Source organism: Tamandua tetradactyla, chromosome 14 (genome assembly GCF_023851605.1).
Source record: "Tamandua tetradactyla isolate mTamTet1 chromosome 14, mTamTet1.pri, whole genome shotgun sequence".
Lineage (NCBI taxonomy): Eukaryota > Metazoa > Chordata > Mammalia > Pilosa > Myrmecophagidae > Tamandua > Tamandua tetradactyla.
Genome location: NC_135340.1, coordinates 14028593 through 14042198, shown reverse-complemented (window position 1 = coordinate 14042198; position 13606 = coordinate 14028593). Strand labels below are relative to the sequence as shown.

Here is a 13606-nt window from a genome sequence, read left to right as displayed (position 1 = left end):
GCTGGATGCCGGTAGGGAAGGGAGGCGAGGCACGTGACCCTGACGCACGCCGGCCGGCTGGCGGCGCTGGGGCAGTTCCCGCGCGGGACGCGCGTTCCGGGCTTCGGTTGCCGGTGCGCCTTAAGTAGGTTCACTTGGTACCTCAGGCAGTCGAAGTCGTGGGACTCGGGGTTAGAGTGAGAGGTTAAGACGTTTCTCTTTAAACGTTCCCAGTTGTTGGGTTGAGGGCTCCGAGCCAAGTGCCACATGCGGGGCCTTTCTCAGCCGTTCCACCCGTCTACCATGTTAACAGTTTCTGAGTGAGGTCTGAGGAGAGAGCAGCCTGACGGGGACAGGATGTGTGGGGAGAGGATACACGCTGGGCCGGGCCGGCGAGGAGGCCCGTGGCGGGTGGACCTTTCTCCCTGGTCAGTCTGCAGATGGACCTTCGCGCTCGCGCCGGTGTGGGAAAGGAGTGAGGACAGCGCCACTCTGGATTTGGAGGGAGGGGGAAAGGACAGACGACTCTTAGAGCTGCTGGGTGATTATCAGCGCCTCGCCAAGGCTGGAGGGACGGTCCCAGTAGTACTGAGGTTTAAGGCCCTCATTAGAAAATAGCTGGGGATGATAGCAGTAAAGGTGTCCTTTAGCTTGGCGCCCCCAAGCACGAGGAAGGGATTTTCGAAACAGTGTCCCTTAACCTCGTAACAGTCTGCGTAGTAGTTAACTCTGATCGTAAGGGGCGGTGAAGTCAGAAAGGATTAAGTGATTTTATGTAATAATTGAGGAGTTTTAATGAGGCTGCCCCTGTGATCTTGGAAAAGACTTGTTCTCTTGTAACACCAAACAGCTGTTTTACTAGATGTTTTTTACCTTTTTGAGAGCAAAGTTCTCTGCTGCTTTGATGTCTTTTGGTACCTTGTATGTACTAGGTTGCCAACAACATGGTGCTGTTACTCCTGACTTGTGTTCGACTCAGTATCTGTAAAAAAAAAAACAACCCACCATTACTATCATAATAGTGATAGTGGTCACGTCTCTGAACCCTGTCTGCAAGAGTTCTTTTTATATTTATGTAACTATTGTTTTGGCTTACTAGTATTTAAACAGCAGTGAATTTGGAAGCTGGAACCTGGATTTTAATTCTTTATTTCTTAAACTCATTGACATAGTTGGAACTGAACCATAGACGTCAAAATCTTGTCTAAATTTGACGGTAATGCATCTCTATAAAAACTTATTCCTACGTAATAAAATGACATCACACCTAACAAAAATATTAATTTCATAATATTATCTAATATTACATATTCAGATCTATCTGTTTATCTTCCAGATGCCCTTTACAGCTGCTTTGTCCAAATCAGGATTTAACTAATGACTACACTTGTATTTGGTTACGTATCTTAAGTCTCTTTTAATCTAGAGTAGTTCCCTCACTTACTTTTTTTTTTAAACTCTTTGATTTATCAAAGATACCAGGCTAATTGTCCTGTAGAATTTCTCACTTTCTGTATTTTATTGCTTCCTTTTGGTGTTAAGCTTATTACTTTAGTCTTGTATTTTATAATAAATCTGAACGTTAATGGTGTAGGCTTGATTAGGCTTAAGTTTGGGTTTTTAGTAAGATTTTATTATAAGTAATGTTGAATAGTTCATATTGAGTCACATAAGGAGTTGTACATTATCTGCTTGAACCATGCTCAGTGGTTTTTTAAAAAAGTGGCCCCTGGGTACGGTTCCTGACAGCTGGATCCCCCTTCATGTAAAGTTATGTATTTTTTCTCCTTAAAGTAATCTATAAGGCATTATTTTAATTTCCTACAAATGTCTACTCCCCCATCAACCATTCACATCATGGCCTTAACAATTCATCATTCTTCCCTGAATTATAATTTTATTAGGTGTTGCAAAATAATTTTCTAATGTTTTTATTTCATCCACATTAATTGGCATTCTTCTGTAGAGTAGAAGCTTCCTGTCACAAACTGGGAACGTTTACTTACCTAAAAATATATTGGAAAGGCAAAAAAAAATGCTGAATTCCTTTTCTTTTATTACCAATTTTGGAAGTAAGTTATACAGCCTCAGAGGGAGGTGAATGAGTTTTTCCTAGCTGTTACTTTTTCTGAATTTCGTCATATGCTCATGGATTTTTTTTGTGTGTGTGTTTTAATCAATCATTCTTTTTTATTTTTTATCTATTTATTTTTTGGGTGTATAGTCCGGGAATGCACCTAGGTCTCCCGCATGGAAGGCAAGCATTCTACCACTGAACCACCTGTGCACCTCCAGTCATTTTATTTGATACTCAAAATTTGATGCTTCTAGAACACCTCTCAAAAGAGTTGTCTCTTGTAATAGAAATAATTATAGTTTGTTAATATTCAGTGAGCATTTTTTGAATAGAAATAACACAGGACTGGGTTGTGGGGGAATGAAGCTGGATTTTTGTCTTTGTCATGCTCTAGCTTGTTGTCTTTTACACAAGTTGCTTTAATCTCTTTGGGCCTCACTGTCTTCATCTATAGAAGTAGAGGGTCTTTGCAAGGATCCCTGCAGCTCTGATGTTCTCTGACTTTCTAAAAACTATTTTATTGAGATCTATTTTACATACCCAAAAATGCAGCCATTTCAAGTGTTCAATTCAGTGATTTTTAGTAACTGTACCAAATGGTGTGCCCATCACCATAAATCAATTTGGAATACTTTCATTCCTCTGATAAGATTCCTCATGTCCATTTATAGCTAATCCCCATTCCCCCCCCCCCCAGGCAACTATTAATGCACGTTTTACTTCTATAAATTTGTGTTTTCTGGGTGTGTCATATAAGTGGAATCATACAATATATGATCTCTTGTGTCTGGCTTCTTTTACTTACCGTGATGTTTTTGAGGTTCACCCATGATGTAGCATGTGTCAGTAATTTCCTTTGTTTTGCTGAGTAGTAGTCCATTGTGTCACCATACTGCATTTTTGTCTGTCTGTTCACTAGCCAGTGGACATTTATGTTGTTTACAGTTTTTGGCTATTGTGAATAATTCTGTCATGAACTTTCACATGCAAGTCTTTATGTGGGCATGTATTTTCACCTCTCTTGGGTAGAATTGATATGCCATATGGTGGTTGTACATTTAACTTTTTGAGAAACTGCTGAACTGTTCTCCAAAGTGGCTGTACCATTTTCCATTCCTTCCTGTAGGTGTGAGACTTCACTCATACACTATGAGAAGAAGTGTTTAAGATTGAAATTGGTGTTTTGCCTTTTTCTTACTATTTTATTGGCAACAAGCCACCTTCTCCTTGGATACCATTAATTAGTTTTTTTTTTTTTTGGCATGGGCAGGCTCTGGAATCAAACCCAGGCCTCTGGTATGGCAGGTGAGAATTCTGCCATTGAGCCACTGTTGCATTGCCCTAATTAGTTTTTAATTATTAGGAATATTTCATGAAGAAAGTAAAAGTGTATCAGTTTGCCACAAATAAATTTCTACTTCTTAGTGTCATTTTTGAATTTACTATTTTCTTATGAAATGAAGGGTGGTAGGGCATACTGTTATTATTACAGTGAGCTAAGAAATGAATGACTATGATATCTTGCCCAGGTATGATAATAACACAGTAAATTTCAGTGATAATATAAAATTTTTCTATCTTATCAAGCCAATTGCTTTAATAAATAAATATTTATTGAGCATTTATGTTTTTGGCATGTGGGCGAATTAGATAATTTGACATTTATGTATACTATACTGCTAAAGTAACAAAATTGACTTCTAAAGGATGGAATGAAATCACATTATGTGAAATTATGAAGTCTGATCTATATTCAGAGTGTGGGAGGAAGTACTGACGTTAGGAAGCTTATAAGTACCCAGTACTACTAAACCCCAGGTTCCAAAAGTGGCATATTGTCACTATAGCAACCACCGTTGCTTATTTGGATTTGAAAGCCCAGGAAATGAATGGTGGATATGTGCTCTAGTGGGTTGATATGCCAGTTGATAGCCAAGAGTTTATTCTGTTTTTCTTGTTATGTTTATTATAATTTATTCATTATTTAAATATCTTAAATCTTGTTCATGTATTTTTTCTGGGAGAGAAATGAAATCTTCAGTTTTCTTATATTGCTCTTCTAATATGTTAAGTTTTAGTGCTTTTTCCACTTAAGTAATTAGGATATTAATTATGTCTTTACTATAGCTTTATCTCAATTATTGCTGGTCAATTATGGCTACTTGCTTTGGGTTAAATATAATTTTATTAAGCTGAGTCACTTGCAATTTTGTAACCAAAAATAACTACAATACAGATTTTATTTTAGTTACCTCATGAAAAGATGTTCAAGGCCTCGCTTCATCTGTACAAGTACAGAGTTTTGGCAAAGATTTCTGCATTTCTGATCTTCTTTCTTTAAACTATTTTTTAAAACTTTTTTTTATTGTGTAATATGTATACAAAGCAAAGAAAGAAAAAAGCAATAGTTTTCAAAGCACTCTGCAGCAAGTAGTTACAGGACAGATCCCAGAGTCTGTCATGAGATAACACCATCATCTCAGATTTTTCTTTCTAGCTGCTCCAGAACATAGGAGGCTAGAAGGAATAAATATTTTTTTATCATCATAATCGACTTTATTTGTGAAAAATAACATATATACAAAAAAGCAATAAATTTCAAAGCACAGCACAACAATTAGGTGTAGAACAGATTTCAGAGTTTGGTATGGGTTACAGTTTCACAATTTTAGGTTTTTACTTCTTTAAACTATTTCTCTTTGGAGGAGTTCATGGTCCAGGACTCAAACCCAGATCTCCCACATGAAAGGCGAGCATTCTACCACTGAACCACCCGTGCACACCCTTTAAACTATTTCTTAAAAATCTGTTTTACATATCATAAAATTCCCCCATTTCAGGTGTACAAGTCAATGATTTTTAGTAACTTTACTGAATGGTAAAATCATTGCCATCAGTCAGTTTTGGGATATTTTCATCACTCTAAAAAATTTTAAAACTTAGAGCATTTACCTAAATTCAAACATTCTTGAAAATTGTTATTTTTCTGAACAAGATCTGGGTTTCAGACATTCTTTGTAAGTGGTGATGACTTAACTCCTTTCCAATTATCTACTAGTCTATATCCACAAATTTACCTAGGGGTACAGGAGCCTCATGGGAGAATAGAACTGGGAACCTAATTCTCTCCCCATCTTTGAAGGTTTGGCATGTTCCATAGTGGGGTCAGATTGCAGGAAAAAGGAAATGAGGGCTTGAAGGAAATTTGTCCTTAGGCAAGAAGTAGTTTGCTCTGGTGAGCTGGATGCGGGACAAAGGACTATGTCCTTGGTTTTTGGTTTTAGTCGTAGCATGTTGCTGAAAATCAGAACTAATCCTAGCCAAGCCACTTATAAATTGGTTGTACAAGTTTGTAAATTGTTAAGAGCTATGCAATAAAGTAGGAGTTGATAACCTCATATCCCCACAGGAGTGTGACAGGAGCAAAGAGAGAAGAATTGGATCCTGTGCAATATGGGGAGTGGGGAGGATTGTGGCTTGCCAAAGAGCTTCTCCCAAATGGAAAGTGGGTTTTGTATTCCCAAATTTCCTAGTTTTTCAGGAGAAATTAAAAATCCTCATGCTTGAAGAGATAAACTTTCCTGATTGCCAACTCATTCATTAAATTAAAAAAAAATTCTGTGGGCGAAATAAAACTAGATTTAGTCAGCAGGCCATCAGAATACAACTTCCTTATCTTATCTGTGGACCCCAGGCATTTTTTGTTCTTATAATATCTATGTTTTAAGTCTACTTCCAAAGATATTTTTTTATGCATCTCTTTCAGAAATTAAAAAAAAGGTTTTCCTTGAAATCTTGTTTTATAGCATTACTGATTTTTTTGTCCTGTATTCAAGAGGATGGGTGTTTTTTATAAATACCGTTTGTTGCAAAAATGTTTAAAAAACTGAACATTGCTATCTTTAATGCAGCTCATTCAACAATGGGGCTGCTTGACTTCTATTTAAAGTCAGTAATTGACAAATGTTAATTACCTTCGTTGGAGTTGTGCAGCACACAGTGTCCTACAGTGGGCTTCACAGAGGACTACTACCCAAGGGACACAGTTTCCTAGGAATCATTTTAATTGGGTTCCTTAACTAGTTTAAGTAACGAGGGTTTTGTTTTTGTTTTTGTTTTTGTTTTTTTAACAGATAGTATAGGGAGTTTTAAGAACATCCACACATCTGTCAGAGCATACCTGGGCCTCACAGGAACTAGAAGGAGAAACTAAAAACAGGAATCAAGATTACACTCTTCATCTCTCAGGATACCAGAGTCTCTCCTTCCTCTTTCTCAACAGGCTTCCTTTGCTTATTCATTTTGCGTATGTCCCAAACTGGTGATTCTAACTCCTCATCTACTTAATTTTCTAGCACCAGTGTTCACTTTCAGCTGCAAATTTGTTTACTGTCTCCAGTTCAGATTCTTGAGAGAATTGGATTGGGTTATTTTTGGAAAGTAGGTCACAGATCATAAACTGATAACCTTCCTATTGATTGGCCTCTTTAAGACCACATAGTCCTGTCCTCATCTAATTAGCTGAATTTAGTGGAATGGAGTCATGTGCGAATGCTTAGGACAGATGGATGTGGAGATTAGGGTGGGGAAAGGGAAGAACTTTCTCCAGAGCAGGATATGGGCCAGTAACTACTCTGAAATCTGTCTAATATAGTAGATATCATAGTTCTGTGACTTTTTATCCTGAGATGCCTAGAAAATGATGTAGATTGACAAATAATCTTTTTAGATAAATGTTGAGTGGTCTTCAGATCGTCTTTTTGACTTCCCTTACTCCTGTAAAATCCACCAAACTTTTAAAGCTCATACTGGCTGAATAATAATAAGACTTTGTTGTGAAGAGGTATACCCTTTGTGGTCAATTATTGCAATATTCTCTTTGCAGAATTTAATTTTTAATACCTTGGAATAATCTGTTTACTAGGTGCTGAAAAGGAGAAATAAATATTTTCATACAGTAAGCATTGTTTGGAGTGTTCTTAGTTCTAGGACAAAGGGCTTTCGCTTGATACGCTAATTCTAATCAAGTTTGAGGTTGAGGAGTAATGTCTTGAGAAGGATTTTGAAGCTGCAGCTCGTTCAGCTGAAATGAGTATCATGTTTGAATTGTGGCATTCTGTATTCTCTGTCCATAATCTGGGTTAACTAATGTCTAAATGATACAAATACTAACATTTGTTTTTTACTTTCCTTTTGTTATATCTGCATACATGTATTGCTGTGATTATATTCATAGCAATTCCTGATGTTTTGAGTAGCAGCAGGTCACTTAAATGTTAAATTTTATAAATAAGCTCTTTAAAATTATGAATTTTCATAAGCCATAATGATATTAAGGTAATTTCTAAGTTAAAAAATTTATCATAAACTGATGACATTCCTATTCCTGTGAGCCACTTCTTCATTTATGTTGAGTATTAAGGGGGACTTATACTTTCATATCACAGGAAAAATATAACTAATTTCCTTTGACTTGGAGGTTACAGAGTTTATCCCATAGCACTGTAGCTATATACAGGAAGATTCTCACATCTTTAAAATCAAGCCCTGAGGCAAGAAATCTCTGGTAGCATTTCAAACATCTTTTTAAAATCAGAGTAAACATGAACATGATAACAAAAATGTAGTACAAAAGTGCTTTTGCTGAAAAGCGACTCTCTCATCCTTTTTCTTCTATTGCCAGGCCTACCCCCAGAAAAAAAAAGAAGCCATTTTGAACTATTTTGGTTTCTGGTTTCTTTTAAATAATATGCTTTTACTTCTATATTACTTGGTTAACTTTAGGCATCTGTTTATTCCCTTTTATAAATGCCGAAGATTTGGTTCAATTACATTATTCCCCTTTTCTATCTTCCTACCAAAATTTTAATTAATTACAATTTTTAGTTTTTTCTTCTGGTTTCTATATTAATCAGCTTTTGCTGTGTAGCTGTCACAACCTTTTGTGTTATCTGAGGGTAGAGTATGGTAGACTGGATTACTGTTCAGCAACGATTCATTTCTTCTACCTACTTGAATGGAAGATTGTACTTCCCCCATATATCACTGATGTTGGGTTGTTCATTATGACTTGTTTTGGCCAAAAGAACGTGGATAGAAGTGACAATGTGCCAGTTTTGAGCCTTTGCCTTAAGAAATATCAAATGTTTCTGCTTGCCCTTCTGGGAATTTCCATGCTTTGCAATAAGCAAAACATGTCTCAGGTAACTGCTGCCTTCCTGAGCCCCAGAAGAAGAAACATAAAGCAGACTTCAACTTAACCTAATGCATAGTTGATGTAGAGCTGCCCCATTTGACCTAAATAATTTATTTCTAAGTGACAAATATATGCTTATTTTTTGTATGTTACTGAGATTTTGTGGTTGGTTGTTAGGAAGAAAAAGTGGACTAATATGAAAATGGACATCTAGAAGTGGGGTGCTGTTGTAACAAAAACTTAAAATACATGGCAGTGGCTTTGAAACTGGATGGTTGATGGTAGGAAAACCATTATAGGAGGCTGGAAAAAATGGTGAACGAAGTATTTGATAAAACTTTTGTCTGTGTAATATGGAAGACAAAGTATAATGAAGCTATAGTATTGGGCAAATACATTTCAAGGTGGAACGTTGAAAGCATGAGCTGGTTGCTACCAGCTGCATTTGCTAAGGTACTACAAGGATATTTTAATCTACCACATCTAACTTCTTGGTTAAAATTGTTTGAGTCCCTCCCACATGGAAACCTCTCAGTCAAACTTCATACCCAGAGAACAGGTCATCAGACATAAGACACGGCAGCAGTGGGAACCCATTCCAACTACCTGGTTCTTTATCTTAATATATGTGTGATGGAGCATGCCATTTGCCAGGCTTTCCTCTAATGTGGATGGATAAGAAGCTGACTGTCAGCCTGCTGGTCCCCAACTGCCACAAAGAATAAGGCTTGCCTGTGCATCATTAAGATCATAGTACAAAATTTATTTTTCTGTTGATGCTTTTTCTCCTGCCATGCTTCTCTCCTTCCCTTTATTTCAAGAGCCGGGGTCTAATTTGTAAGGATAAAAGTAAACTTGAAAATATCAGTGGCTTAACAACATAGGTGTTTATTTTTTCACTTAGCAGTTCAGTGAGGGTGTTCTTGTCAGCAGGCACCTTTTGTTCATGAGGTAATTTCTTATGGTTTTGCCATTTTCAAAATGCCTTCTGATTTTCTGTCACTATAATGGAAGGGGAAGAGAGAGTAGAGAAGGCACCTTTGTTGCCTTGCATGGAAATGGTGCATTACTTCTACTTATATTCCATTGGCTAATACTAGCTAGTCACTGCCTAGATGCAAGGGGGTCTGAGAAATGCAGTTTTTAAGTAAGCAGTTATTTCTTTATGAGAACTCTACTGTGAAAAGATGTACATGAATTTGGACAGCAGTTGGCTATCTTTGCCACAAAGGAGGGTTCTTATTTTATTATTTTTGGCTGGGAGTAAACACTGAGCTCCTTGTGTACTTTGTGGACTGACATGTAAGAGGAAGGTGGAGTATCTGATGCTTTTTTTTAATATTCATATCTTCAGTTAATGTCCCTATTCTTAGCTACCTTTTTTGCCGCCTCTCTAGTATCCCTCAGAGGCAGTTCCTCACTTGTCTTTGAGTGTAGAACCTTTCTAGGGTTCCAGTGGGAAGGTCAACTTCCATCTCCATCGCAGTCCCCTCCAAGTAAATTATACTCTGTTTAAATTGCCAAGGCACTCTTGTGTACTTTTTTATCTTTCAGAAATTTGTTGAAATCTCTTGTTGGCTGATGATCAACTCTTTGCTAGCTGAGTTCTCTTTATGTTATACATTGAAACTATGTATTTAAATATAGGCCTGTATATATTATATATTAAAGTTCCAGGAATCAGAAGATGTAAATATAGATTATTTTTAATTAGTATATCTAGCTGAATTTTAATTTTTAAAAAAATATTTGCTGCTTGAGCAAGATGCATTGGGTCCATCATGGGTGTAATCCTTTTCTTATTTCTCAAGGATATGTAAAAAGGTTTAATATATAATCCCTGCAACTGAAGAATCCGTACTGCACTCCATCTTTGATAGTGTTAATGGCTAGCCTTTCTGTAATAATGCATCATAGAATCAAAAATGTTCATTGATTTTTTTTTCCTTGCTCATATTTCTCTGTAAGATCTGACTGGCTTTCAATACCTTCCCTATGAATACTTCCCATATATTTGCTTCTCTAGTGAGAACTACTTGGTTCATTGTGTTATTAACAAGTTCATTCTCATCTCTGTACTGTGGTATATATAATTGCTACCTTCCAGAGTTAACATCCCTATCATATCTTTCCTCTTTAAATATAAAGGTTGAATTCAAATCCTCCTTTTTTTCTTTTTCAATTGGCCTGTTATGACTGATTTTTTTTTCATTTGGCCTATTACGACTGCTTCAGACTTTAGTGATCTTTTTCCTCCAATCAGCAACAGAACTTCCATGTTATTTATTGAAGATTCAGATTTGTTAATGTTCTTTCCCACAAGATTTAGACTTTTTTCCTTTAGAGTTAGAGTTCTTTCCCACTCCTTAAAGGAAAAGCCTTTGTCATATGCTTCATTGACTACCCTGTATTGTGTAGCAGAGTGAAGAGTTCATGCTAAGAACATAGTAAATATTTACTGACTGAAGACCTTAGTTGTTTCGACCAGTGTTACTCAAAGTGTGACATGTAGACTGGTGCTGAGCCATAAACTGTTACCAGTTTCCTAGAGGATGACAGAAATTAAGAATAAGTTTTAGAAACTTTTATGGCAATTTAAAAGATTAATTTTATGTCTGTTGAAATTTATAATAAAAAAATTGGGAATAGCCTAAAATTGTGAAATTGTAACCCATGTCAAAATTTGAAATATGTCTTACAACTAATTGTGGTACTGTGCTTGGAAATTTGTAGCTTTTTAGTATATATGTTATTGTTCACACAAAAAAGAAGGAAAAAAAAGTTGATTGTGATGATAAAAAAGTATTTTAAGTCTGCTAGCCTCCTATATTCTGGAGCAGCTAGAGGGGAAAATGTGAAATGATCGTGCGGTAGCCCATGACAAACTCTGGAATCTGTCCTGTAACCACTTTTTTTTTTTTTTTTTTTTTTTTTAGAAAGAAAGACAGAGAAGGAAGGAAGGATGGAAGGAAGGAAGGGAGGAAGAAAGGGAAACATCTTTTTTAAACATTTTCTTATTTTATTATATTTTGTTTGTTTGTTTGTTTTTTACATGGGCTGGGGCCGGGAATCGAACCGGGGTCCTCCGGCATGGCAGGCAAGCACTCTTGCCCGCTGAGCCACCGCGGCCCGCCCCTGTAACCACTTTTTGAAGAGTGCTTTGAAAACTATTGCTTTTTTTATTTCTTTGCTTTGTATATATATTAAACTATACAGTAAAAAAGGTTTAAAAAAGCTTAGACTTCTATTTTGCATGTTAATTTTTTTCTGGTAACTCATTTTTTTTTTATAGTAGTATCAGTCCACAATGGATTATAAATTTTAAAAATTTTAGAAATTCACCATAAAGCACTAGTTTAGGGTGGTACAGCAGTGGCACAGTGGCAGAATTTTCACGTGTCATGCCGGAGACCTGGGTTCAGAGCCTGCCCATGCAAAAATAAATAAATAAATAAATAAATAAAGTAAATAATAAATGCACTAGTTTAGACTGTAAGGTATATGATAATTTAAGAATGAAGATATTATGTTTTGGCTAGTAAAAGAAGATTTTGTGAAAGAGAAAAGAACTGTTTTTGGAAGATGAACAGGATATGGGTGGTTATAAGGCACTGAGTTATTTTCAGTAGGGACAAGAGGATGGTGGGCTACAAATGGAGGTGAGAAGTGCTAAAGTGTTCTCTGGTGTCCAGGGAGAATAGGGTCTGGCAGAATTAAAGTGAAGTCCATAGTGAGCTGACCAGATTCCAGAGTCCATTTTCTATTTATTTGTTTACTACTTAAGCTATTGTATGATGAAGACCTTTCATTCCCTATATGTCTGTTTCTGATTTTTCATGGAACTAGTAGTAATAAGTTTAATTTTTTTGGTTGAAACATTGCTTTTAAAAGTTGGATTGTTGTTTTATCGATATGCTGCTAAATTTATTCTAGCTTTAATGTGAAAGTAAGTACAGTATAATTAATGAAGAATAATTGATAAAAATTATTTTAAATGAAAACATCCTTTTCTCATTTTATGCTATATTTTCTTTTGTAAATTTTGTCTTGAATCAAAGCTTTCCATCCTCATTACTTAATTACAGTAATATGAGTTTAGAGGCCTGAGGTTAAGAAGAATAGTGATATAACCATTGCTCCTGGAGAATTAACATTTATCTCACAGCAGAAATACAGTTTTATTTCTGTATTTTCTTACTTGTCCTGTTTGCTAGCATTATTAATGAATATATGTTGAATACTCCTTATAGAAATGGAACTGGGCCAGATGCTGAACAGGGCTGAATTACATTTAAAAAGAAGGCTGATCAATTTGCCATGCTATTAGGTGGTTTCTATGGGTGAGTGTCTTATTGCATCATATTTTTTATCTCACATCCAACTTCCAATCCACTAAATGTGCAAAAGTACACAGCTGTATTTTTTTCCAGAGATTACCAGAAAAATACCTAATTACACCAGAGTTTGACAGTTGTAATTGAAGAATAAATTGAAACCTTGCTTTGATTTCGAGTATCTAAATGAATGTGTTTTAATATTTATTAAATGTAAAAGTAGAAAGGTAGCTTGATTATCTTAAAAACCTGAGTACATTTTTTTTATAGCTGTATCTATCTTTGAAGTGTCCTGGTTTTAGTCTTCCTTTTTAGCTACCTTTTCTGTAACCTCCATTTGCCCCTGTTTGGTTCCCTGCCATGTAAATATATTTATTTCCCATGGCTTTCTCCTTTATAGTCTTTTGCCCAGAAACATCATCTTTTTCAGTTTCAGTATCTCTCTGTGGGAAAATAACTCCTCCATTTCTTAACTCTAAGTCATTGTTCTGAATGGAGACCTGCTTCTTCAAAATTTTCTCTTATCTGGTCTGCTCTTAGCTCTAACAGAATATATTTCATGTTGGACTTATCATCTTTCCATCCACTTTAGTCCCCTTCCCCCTTTAAAAATAGTACTACCATTCTTGCCGTTATCTATGCCTGACACTTTATGGTTTCTCTCCTGTTCAAATGGTCATCAAGTCCTACCAATTACTTCTGTTTATTATTATGATCATCACATCTGACGCATCCATTTTCACTGCAGTCTATCCAACATAGGGCCTTAGTACCTGATGCATAGGCTACTACAATAGTCCCTACCTGTAGAATTTTCTCTTGAGTCCATATAATAGTTTCTTTGTACTTCTCACCGGAAAATTGTGAACTTTGACTTTAGATAGTTACTTGTCTTTCTCTTCTCTTACAATCGTCTTTTCATCGTTGTATTCACCCAGACACCTTGCATCGTAGCTGGTACTCAACAAATAATTTTGAGACTATGACACTGTAACTGTAGTTTCTTCTTCTTAAATGTGT

The 13606-nt window shown here is 36.1% G+C and overlaps 1 long non-coding RNA gene across 2 annotated transcripts in view; it reads left to right on the top strand.

The window, feature by feature from the left end:
* Positions 1-14: 14 nt before the first annotated feature.
* LOC143655605 (uncharacterized) overlaps positions 15-13606 on the top strand; it is a 35340-nt gene continuing 21748 nt past the window's right edge. The window contains exon 1 of one of the 2 annotated variants that reach the window (XR_013162177.1): positions 15-124. This is a non-coding gene — a long non-coding RNA (uncharacterized LOC143655605). The remainder of the gene's footprint in view (positions 125-13606) is intronic. The other variant, XR_013162178.1, reaches the window with a different exon arrangement.